Here is a 12,281-nt window from a genome sequence, read left to right as displayed (position 1 = left end):
TGTGTCAACTAACTTTATAGTCAACTAATCCAAATCCCATTTAATCTCTAACGTGTCAACACATGGGAGGACTACTATTGTGAGCTACTCTATTATGTATGTAATAGAAAGTTTGTATAGACACATGTACACCTCTATGAGTGTAACTCGATATGCCTATCTAGTCGATTCTCAATATTTCTAACATCACTTTCATCGATTATTGATTTGATGAACCCTCAAGTGAAGCAAAAAAAGTTCATGTAACTTATGAATGTCCGTTCATCATCTATCAAATGATGAGGGTCATTCCACAGTCTTTCATCTATAATTAATTCTTCTTGACTATGACCCATGGGGATTAATGAATCAACACAATCAATTGGCACATGGATTTGACTTTATCATTGATGTTAACTATGAAGAGAGTTTCTTCCTTGGATAAGAACTAAGATTGACATATGGGAATCCATACATAAAAATTTCCCCACAATGATCAACCCAATAACTATGGTTAGTTGGAATTATTTAAACCACGATATTCATGATTTTGACATCCCAAAACTTGTCTGTGATACCTTTATATATTGAATCAATCTACAAATGATAATCCATGACAGTATGTTGAGCTCCAACTTGTACAGAACCCTCAAGCTTGAATTCTTTCAGGTGACATTGTCTATATAATGCATGATGCTTCTTAGTTTGCAATGGTGGAGCAAATCTCATTTGCTTATGAGATCTATATTGATTCATCCACTCGACATTAGTACCTATTCAACCATTTATCGTCTTCCTCATCGTTGGTCAGGTTCCAATTTCTACAATGGATAATAGAGGCTTGTGCTTCCTTCCTACTTGATTCACCACTCTTCCCCAATCTAATGTTTGATTCAATAAGGTATGTTGTGGATCATGGACAACTTCACCCGTGATTGCATCATATCGACCATGATCCTCATGACATCCATGATTCTAATTGTTTCTTCCCTCTAATCCTTTGCATCCTCCCAACCTCCTCGCCACTTTTTGAAGACCACACTTTTCACTAGTATGGCCACAATCCATGGGGCCTTGCGTTCGACCTCAACTATGGCCCCACAAAACACCAAATTGTCAATCAATGGATCCACACATGAGTGTTACCCTTGTAGATAAGCCTAATGAACATTCTATTTTCCTTGCTTGGCTTTCAATTGCATTGCCCTGGCTCTCTCTTGTCAACACATGATGCAAGCATGGCATGCCAATGCATCCCCACAACTCTACTATAATCAACCAAATCTCAAGCACCATCCTCCCTCTATCTTGCCATACCAACAATTAATCTTTATGTCTCTCATATAAAATTAGATTTATACACATACATACACACATCAAATCCCCCCCTTTATTATATGTGTGTGTGTGTGTGTGTGTGTATGTGTGTTGATGCTAAATGTATGTTTAGCATCATTTTTTTGTGATGCTAAATGTCACTACACCCAAAGCAACATTTAGTGAGACGCAAAGCATCATGTTGAACATTGCGATATGTGTCATGTTTGAGAAACACCCTATTCTATAATACTAAACATAGGCAAAGTTCTCAATGATGTTGTTCTAAAAACTATGTTCTACTCCAACCTGACGCGATTATCTAACCCTATATATGTTTGCTCATTCATGGCACACCTTAGGAGTAGAACCAAGATCATGGTTCATAAATCCATTCTTAATCTATTGTACTACGTAAATTACCTATATACCACCCTATACTTGCTCATGGCAAACCTTTGGAGTATGATTGATATTTTTGAAGCTTTATAGAGATGTATGTATGTAAAAGTCCGGTGACAAGCACAACCATGCTTTCAACCTAGCTTTTAGAATGATTAGGTTAGGACGATTAGGTATAATTGCATTGTCCTCTAATACGATTAGAATGTGCCTCAATACATACAACATTCTTATATAAACAAGATGTTTTACGTCCAAATGTATTGGCCATCCCATCCTAATTTGCTCGTGTCACGACACACTATTAGACTAGAAGCAAGATCTGTTGCAGAAAAATGATCTTCCCACACGATGCTCACTCATGGAAGGAAACTAATTGCAAGTTTCGTGAGTACATGAGTGACTTACAAGTCCGTCACCGATAAATAATCATCACCCCACCCTATGCTTGCTCATTATCTCGAAATCTCGTCATTGATTCAACACCCATGACGACCAACATGATGTGGCTTGTTTTGCGAATGGATTTCAAATCAATCCGTAACTACTGTTGTCGGGCCTGAAGGGCATGGCACCATACAGGCGAGCTTTTAGAGACGCAATGGTGGTACGCAAGAGCGTGGGGTCATCACGAAGGAAATCGTTGTAGATGCGGATGCAGTAACTTTTTGGCGCTGCGGGAGCTCGTTCGGGTATTTTCCCGCCCGGGTGACCATGGCACGGAGGGTAGGCACGATGAGGTCCATCTCAGACGACGGGAACTGGAGAATGCACCGGTGCCATTGGATCAACGTGTCGAACGGCTTCACATAATTGTCAGCAATGAGGACGGGCACGGCGCTCGCCGCCATCACCTCGATCAGCCGGTACGAGTTGGGCGACCAGCCGGCCGGCACCAGACCGAATGTCGTATTCATGAGGCCGCCAAAGCTGTACCGCGCATGCTCCGCCTCGTCCTCCTCACAATGCCTCCCCAATTCAGGGTTTTCCTGCCTCCTCAGCTCGTTCGTGGCATGTTTGCACGAGGTCCCGACGATGGCGTCCTTCCCGTTGTGAATCGAGCGGAAGGAGTCGTAGCTCCGTAGGACGCCCTCATCAGTCGGATGCCCCAGATATCAGAGCCCACGGAATGTGACCAGATATGGGCGGTCCAGGGGCGGCACTGCCTGCAAGCCCCTCAAATGGACACGGCCATTGAGCGTGAGGCTGATGTCGAACCCGGGCCTGTAGATCGTCTCGTGCATGTCGGAGGCAAGGAGGGACGCGAAGCCGATGCTCTCGGGCGGGATGCCACGTTGGCGCCACATGTCGGCGAATGTGACCAACACGTGGTTGAGCCCATTGCCCCCCCAGTAAGGCAGGCTGCTGGGATGGCTTCTGTTGTCCGGGCCATCCAAGAAGACGAAGAAGAGGCAGGCCTTGCGAGGATCATCGGTGTGCCAGACTGTGCGGTTGAGTAGAGCAACGTATCGCACGGGCGGGCGGGGTATGTGGTAGGCATAGATGAGAAGCTCGGATTGGCCGGCACACCTCGTGTAGTTGAAGCATACATCCATGGAGCATCGCGGGAAGAGGGTAGGGTAATGCCATGTCCGATTCTGCGCGTACCACGGCTGCAATGTCTGTGGTCTCAGGGAATTCTCGAAGATGAGGCCGTACATCCCACCACACAACACAATCACTGCTAGGGCTAGTACTGAAATCCGCCTGACCGATGATGCCTCCGATTTCGCCATATTCCTTGATTCGATCAATGAATGTATCGCTTGATGATTAGGATCTCCCCTTTCCCTCAATACCACATCTACAGGCGGCACGATTCCTTGATTCGATCAATGAATGTATCGCTTGATGATTTGGATCTCCCCCTTCCCTCAATACCACATCTACAGGCGGCACCATTCCTTGATTCGATCAATGAATGTATCGCTTGATGATTAGGATCTCCCCCTTCCCTCAATACCACATCTACAGGCGGCACGATTCCTTGATTCGATCAATGAATGTATCGCTTGATGATTAGGATCTCCCCCTTCCCTCAATACCACATCTACAGGCAGCACGATTCCTTGATTCGATCAATGAATGTATCGCTTGATGATTTGGATCTCCCCCTTCCCTCAATACCACATCTACAGGCGGCACGATTCCTTGATTCGATCAATGAATGTATCGCTTGATGATTAGGATCTCCCCCTTCCCTCAATACCACATCTACAGGCGGCACGATTCCTTGATTCGATCAATGAATGTATCGCTTGATGATTAGGATCTCCCCCTTCCCTCAATACCACATCTACAGGCGGCACGATTCCTTGATTCGATCAATGAATGTATCGCTTGATGATTAGGATCTCCCCCTTCCCTCAATACCACATCTACAGGCGGCACGATTCCTTGATTCGATCAATGAATGTATCGCTTGATGATTTGGATCTCCCCCTTCCCTCAATACCACATCTACAGGTGCTCCGTATCTTCGACTACCTGCAACGAACGGATTTTTGGTACATATTTAAACATGTTTGGAATCCTTACATATCACTGATCTCTACCCTCCGACTTGACATGGATTTCTCGGCTGCATTTCCGAACTCAAACCTAATGAGAGCTTCAGATTTTGATTGACGAATCCATGTTAGAGACCACATACATCTATCACGATCCTCTATTGCCGCATCATATTGGACATACATTTCTCTTGTATCTAAATATATAGCGAACCTCGGGATCGATCTGTATAGTCGACCATGTAAAGACGAAAGTCTGAGAGAGAGAGAGAGAGAGAGAGAGAACTGCGGCCATCGTGATAAGATTGCCATCGTGGGAGACCGTGCGGTGTAGTGATCTCTCAGTGGAATCCATTAAATTAGTCGCCACAGATCGAGAGAGCAGAGCAGAGCAGTTCTTTCGACGAAGGTCAGGAAACCTTCTGCGGTACATTGTATGTACCATACGTGCATTCGCATTCGAGAATGTTTTCGATCAGTATGGTACTCAACACTTTTTGTATTCATTATTTATTGTTTTTTTTTTAAAAGGTAAAATGAAGCATAAGAATGTTTTGCTAACATACTCATTCGTGTGCATTCGTATGGAAATGAATGTTTGCCAATGCATTCGGGTATATTACGTACTATGCTACAAAATTAGGCCTACACATATACGTATACATATATGGATATAATATACATATACGCATATACATACGTGTATATATACACACATATAGTAGTAGTAGGCCATAGGGCATAGATATGTACGTATATGTATATTATGTGTGTGTGGCATGTCTCTTTTGCCAACCCAAATCATAATGAGGTGTGGCGAGGGAATCATGGCCAGCCACAGACGATGCATGGCAAGTGGCCGAGTGCACGTGCAATCCGCACCGTCAAATCATTATCAAAAAAAGGTGCGCCATTAGAAAATCTGTTTTTTTTTTCCCATAAAAATATACTCCATTGGTATTAATAAAAAGGCAAAGGCAATATACAAATAGTACATAATACTGTTTCCTCTGCACAAATACATACTATCAAAAAACTACATTGTTGCCAATAACACCTTTGCTAGCAGAGCACATATAAACCTTGAGAAAATTCCATTGCTACGTCGAGCTATAAGACCACATATAAACCTTGAGAAGGCCTCCACTTTAGCACGAATAAGCCTCTTTATCACCTCTTTTCCATTCACCTTTGCTTGAACATGTGGGACATTGTCCAACCATAACCATTCTCTGCCATTTAACTTCTTTGCCACTACCATTGATTTATATTCCATGGGATCATATGCTAAAAATGTACGATGTTTTGGAGACATCTCGATGACGCAGCCATGGAACAAATCAAATAGTCGTAGAACAAATCAAAACCCATAATGAAAGCCACATAATACATCCACCTCCTTCTTTTCCTTGAAAAAAATTGGGTATTCATCACAGACTCAACTAGTTTCTCTTTGGCATCCCATTTGCTTTTCTTCAATCTCCTACAGAAAATGGCTCAATCTCATACAGAATAAGACAGATTCAAATGGCTCAATCTCATACAAAATAACACTCAGTTTTGTGCCCATTCCTTGGCCTTTAACTTTCCCATGTGATGTGTCCTTTTGTACCACTTTGGCAGTAAAAATCCCCTCTCTCCAATCAAGCTGTTGAGGTAATCTGTTGCTTCTTGGCCGTAGTCTTCTTCTAGCTCTGGAAATTTTAAGATAAACAAGGTTGTAAACATCGGCTTAAACATTGCCAAAAAACCTGGTTTCTCTTCATCCTGCCCATCTTCTCAGTCTTTATATGCCTTTCTCTACCTTTTTCCAATGCAAGATTCATAACCTGTCCAACCTCTTGTACCTTTCTCTGCCTTTTTCCAATGCAAGATTGAACCGATTAACATGGTTCAAATATCCACGCATATCCTGTATTAAACAACAAAAAATTAGTGTAAACATTTCCTCACCCACTCCTGATAATTGGCTTCGACCCTCCCCACCATCTTCACTCATCCTTAACACAGAAAAATTTATTCGTTCAGTCGACATCAGCCATCTCACTGATTAACATGGTGCCAATGTCCACGCATATCCTATATTAATCAACAAAAAATTATTGTAAACGTTTCCTCACCCACTCGTGATAGTCGGCTTCGACCTCCCAACCATCTTCACTCATCCTTATCACAGAAAAATTTTCTTCGTTCAGTCCACATCAACCGTCTGGCCGATTAGCCTCATGCCAATGTCCACGAAAAAACCTGTATCAATAACAAAACAATTAGTCTAAAAGTTTCATCGCTCATGATAGACGGCTTCAAACCTCCCACCATCTTCCCTCATCCTTATCACAAAAAAGAAATTCTTCATTTAGTCCACATCAGCCATCTTGCCGATTAGCATCTTGCAATGTTCACAAAAATCCTGCATTAAAAAACAAAAATTAGTGTAAAAGTTTCCTCACCCACTCATGATAGTCGGCTACGACACCCCAAACATCTTCAATCATCCTTATCACAGACAAAATTTCTTCATTCAGTCCACATCAACCATCTCGCATATTAGCATCTTGCCAATGTCCACGAAATTCCCCATCAATCAGCTCACTGTTATCAAGTATCCCCAATAGCTTAAACCTACATAAACAAAAATGAATGCGTACACTCTTGTCCTTATGAAACGACCTTATCATTCATCATATCTAAGGGATCAAGATCATCATCCCTATGTAAGGTAAAGCATCTGCTTCACTATCCGCACTTCTTTTATGAAAAAACTCTTACTATGTACCCCAATCACCTCTTCCATGTTGAGTCATGTTGTATGCTCTAAGGACGGTGATGGTGGCGGGAACAACCAACGAGGCGGTATGTAATTCCACTTAACATTAGTCTCTGCATCCAACATGATAGGAATAGATGACCAAACTCTTCTAATTCTCCTTCTTTTTCAACTAGTTGTGTTTCCTGATCCCTTACAACTGTCATAATCACCTTTAACCGTATGAACCAATAAGTCCCAAAAAGACTTAACTTGTTCTACAACATGAGTATTTTCATCCTTGTATAGCTTGGAACACCTAGCTTTCCAAAGAACCCATAAACCCAAAGAGGAAACAATTTGCCACACATAACTCCGCGAAAAGAACTTGATTCCCTGCAAGGAACTTGAGGTAGCATATACTTGGAATACTTGAAAACTTCTCACATGTAAAGACAAAGAAGAATGCTAATAATGATAAAAGGCCGTTTGTTGATCCAACATTCCCCAAAAGACTACACCCCACGTGAAGATAGTCGAGGTATACTTACGACCTAAAAGTCTAAGAATTCGAAACCAAAACCTTTTAGCGAACACACATTCCCAAAATACATGATTCAATGACTCAAATGCAAACCCACACATAACACATGACCAATCACTCACAGGACCCCTCAATAGTTCACCTACTGGCAATGCATAGTGAATCATCAACCAACGAAAATGCAATATCTTATTCATACATTTAGTTACCCAAAACCTTTTCCAAAACATCCTCGTATGAGACGAGGAGACATTACCTTCCTCCCAATACTTTTTTCCCGTTGGGACAGACTCGGTCTGAGTCAACATAAAGTTTCTACCCAATGCCACCGAATATGAGAAGAATGGAAGGATCTTATTCGTTGCGTCAGACATGGACACTTTCCAACCATAATCCGATGGGTCCCACTGCAGATCGACAAGTGGCCTAGAGTGTAAAACCCAAATATGAGATGCATAGTTAGCAATTAACGGACTAGGATCAGAAAATATTTTTTTATCTAATCTAGCAATTACTCTCACTGGCAACTGCTTTGCATTGGACATAATTGAAGACTCCTCCGCCACTAATATCAATCTACCATTGTCCAAAACTTCGTAACAATAAAATTTGCCATTATGATGATATAAACGAGCTCCTATTAGTATATTAAATGTCGAAAACATACCGCACCAACTTTGAACATAATCAAACTGCAAAGTTGTTAGTGTGACCTGATACACCATGGACAATTGAGAGAACATTATCCTTGCCCCTCTTAAATTAGACAACATACTCTTTTGGACGTGTGCTGAAGTTTGTAGAAACTTTATCCAATCCGCAATTGTACGGGTTGGCCCACTGTCCATTGCCGCCCAAGATAACCTCGGTCGTAGACCCAAAACACATGCAGCTTTGTCCATAAATAAAGGATTCCATATCAAAGGTTGACGCATGAATTGATGATAATTTTTCGATGGCAAGAAAACAAGTGCTTGCCACAGAGTTTCCCATGCCCGAAAAATTCCACTAAAGAAACGTAATGATCCAACATTGGACTTAGGTAATGGAAAATCTGAATTAAAAACCCACCTAAGACTATCATGCCATTACCCTCCTACTGAGGGCTTGACCTTATGTAAGTGCTGAATCCATAGCTTTTTCCATAACTCATCACTTGACAATAAACTCCTAACGACAAGTTTAGCAATTAAGGCTTTACTTTGCATAAAAGGGTCAATCAAACCCAGACCTCCTTTCTATTTAGATTGTATAAGAACCGACCAAGCTACCTTTGCTACAGAATTGTCTGCAATTGTGTTCCCCCAAATGAAATTACGTATAAGGCGTTGAACTTTAAGCATTATTGACCTAGAAAACAGCCAGGTAGATGCTATATACCAAATCGAAGACGAGCACTGAGTTAGCTACAACTACACGTCCTGCTAAGGATAGCTTCTCCTTGTTCCAATATATTAACTTGTTCCTTAATCTTAACAATAATGGTGCAATCATATCCTCTGCATTTAAACCCAAACCCACTCTACAACCTAAATATCTAATGGATTGACCATGTGGTATCCATGTAAAACCTGACGTAGGTATATTAATTGGCGAATCTCCCAAAGCAATCCAAATCTGTTTTAATGGGAGCCTGAGGATCCCGAGTCCCATAGTATGAACCATACGTTCAATCTTTCGCGAAAGAAAAACACCCTCAAAGAATGATAAATACCATACTTTTGGATTAACTATTTATTATGAGGTAAATAAGCCTAAAAATGGAAAAAAACAAAAAAAAACATTAAAAAAATGGGAAAAAAAACAAAAAAAAGAATGTTTGAATAACATTCGCATTCGTTTTCCAACGTAGGAAAACGAATGTTATACTAGACGAACACAAATTTTACGTACTATGAGATTCCCGACCATTCATTTCTCAATAGCCCAACTCAAAGACAAAAGCCCAATTTCGAACTCTACAGTCACCCGACTCAAAAGCAGAAGCCCGACTTCAAACTCTGTAGCCGCCCAACTCAAAGGCAAGAGCCCAACTAATCGGGGCATATTGATTTATAATAGAACTTGTCAAATACCTAGATTCCTTCAATTACTTACCAAGCATATCCTCAACACATACTTTTGTTGCTAGAGGTCTAACTAACATGTGATTATGATTCTTTTGATGACCCCCCACATCTTCATCTTGTTGAAGCACCTCGGTTTTTCTTTGAGCTCGATTATGAAGCCTCCTACATGCATTCGTTAATATTTGTCACAATCTACATCGAAACCATTCTAACTATTACAATCTTATAATAAGATCTCTAGTTGCCTCTTCTTCTCATCTTTTGTGGATTGCAAGAGCAATAGGACTTTTCTCTAGTTGTAACATTGTGAAGATGCTTTTAAACTCTTGATGTAGATCCAAAACAGACAAACCTTTGTTTCTTGATGCCACCCAATCCAAAAAACTTCTTCTTGTTACTCAAGAATCATCATCCAAAGTGAATTCAACAAGGAAAGGTTGCTTGAAAGCGCTCCATCATCCACTATTGTCTTTTTAGATTTCATCCGGTGATGTAATTTTGTGGAAGCAACCAACCATTTCTTGATCTGCAACTCCTAGTACTTTTCTTTTCTGTTCGAATTCACCAAGATAACTATGTGCCTTTTGCCCTTTGAACTCTCTTATATTTTGTGTGATGGGTTGAAATCTTTCCATGGTGTTAGTTTCCACCTGATTCATTACCCATTTCTCTCCAACCATTTGCATCATAGTCAAATACATTCATACCATAAACTCTAATTGGTCTATTGTCATATCAACCTTTACCAACGCAATTTCACATAAGGTTCACCAATATATAATGAGGTAGCAAGACCAATAAGTTGGGCCCTATTCCTTGTTCCTTGTTGGAGTGATCATGGGATAACCATATAGAGATAGAGATATTGATAGCAAAAAGTTTCTAGAAAATATAGAAATATAGAGCTAAAATAAAGAAGAAAGGAGAGTGATTACCCCAAGATGAAATATATATGCTTGCTTATCATGACCTCTCCCCCACACATCCTTACAATGGGCTAACGGTTTATTTATACCCCTCAAAAGGAATCATGCAAAGCATAAACAAAAACCATACAATTCAATACATGGAATATCTCGAATCCTCACATGCACATCGCCACATCACAACATGTATATGTTTCCTAGAGGTCTGATGGAACTAGAAATTGTGACCTCTTCATCCACATGCAATTACTCTATTTTATGAGAAGCCATAGATACCTTTGAGCCCTTGGATATCTTTATGTCTTGAAACAAAATGCTTCCATTGGTTAGTCATGAGCACAACAACAAACCAAGTTGCACACGATAATGATAATGAAGTCAATGCGAGGAATCGCATATGGTGGAGGAGGTAACGAGTGTCAAGTAGTATGGTGCATCTTCAATGTCTTATCTAGGGGTAGGGGTGTTCATTACTCTTAGACGTACTAAGCTCATATTGTGCCCCAAAAGCAATGTCAACTCAATTGGTTGAAATGGAACCAACGCTATGAATGGACTACCTATATGGGATTGTCTAATTGGATGGCTTTGGTTTTGGCTAGACTTACCCATTGTCACATGTTTTGGTCAGTTCGTAAATGTTAAAACTATTATTCTGGATTAGGGTCGTAGGCTTACTATTTGAACCAACCAAAGAACAAGAAACCAATTTTTCATGGGCTCTTAGTTGATTTACTTGATGTGGATAAATCACCGAATGTGTCTACAACCACCACAATAGAAACATAGTCAAATTGCTCAATGTTGTTGCTTCTCAAGTTTAGACAATGGCCCTCATGTATCAAAGCTAGTTTGGGTGCTTGTGTGGTTTTGCTACAACCGAATTGTATGTTGCTCAAATATAGGGCATAACATCTCTCGATTCTCATAACACTGCTCAAATAATTTATTGTCACATTGCACATCTTAACTAATCTCTTCTATAAATGATTTGGGGTCTTCATGAAATGGTGCGACGATGTATTAAATCTGTTAAAATTGTATGTAAAACTCATTTACTATGAAGGTATGATACACAAAACTTCATGTAAGGAGAAATTGTTTGTAAGACGCTATGAATGGTTACTATAAGTGTGTGTGTGTGTGTGTGTTTCCTATGTAAAGAGAACTTGTAAAGGAATCTTATAAAATGTTTAGTTCTTTACTCAATACTATTTGTATGTTATTCACAATGCACACAACCCTTTTTTCCAAGTTGAACGATGAACCATCATGATTGTCATATTTTACAATTCATTCAAAGGTTCTATAAGTTCTTATGTCTATTTATTGTCGTTTAGTTAGTCTTGCAATTAAAGCAAACACACAAAGTCTAGAAAGATGCAAAGAAAGTTTTTTTGACGGAGTTCATTTATTTTTAGATTCCATTCAGCTTCACTAAGGAAAGACATATAGATCAAATATTTCGAATGTAAGCATAGTCGGAGTATGACTTGAATTCTAAAGTATGCATTAAGGTCACATTCCTACAACTAAGGGTGATGCTTTATGTCTAGAGAAGTCGGTTTTAAGTGTCGTTTACCCAATACAAGGTAAGGTCCCATATTGATGTCGGTTCTAAAAGCAGAGTGAATGTCCAATAGATTGGGATCTTTGCTGATTGCATATCATTCAAATGTAAATAAATTCGCAAGGCAATTTTGCATTTGAAATGTGACTTCAGTTTATTTCTACATTACAAATTTAGGTACCATGTCCTTTAAATCCTATAGATAAGACACAGTCGAC

The 12,281-nt window shown here is 40.2% G+C and overlaps 1 pseudogene; it reads right to left on the bottom strand.

Moving 5' to 3' along the window:
• Nucleotides 1-1,944: 1,944 nt before the first annotated feature.
• On the bottom strand, nucleotides 1,945-3,670 carry LOC147852087 (uncharacterized; annotated as a pseudogene).
• Between the last annotated feature and the right edge of the window lie 8,611 nt (nucleotides 3,671-12,281).

This window comes from Azolla caroliniana, unplaced genomic scaffold (genome assembly GCF_043228905.1).
Source record: "Azolla caroliniana isolate FFs.n. ecotype wild unplaced genomic scaffold, voAzoCaro1.0.p SCAF_18, whole genome shotgun sequence".
NCBI lineage: Eukaryota > Viridiplantae > Streptophyta > Polypodiopsida > Salviniales > Salviniaceae > Azolla > Azolla caroliniana.
The sequence above is the reverse complement of the archived record's forward strand: the minus strand, read 5'-3'. Positions and strand labels throughout refer to the sequence as shown.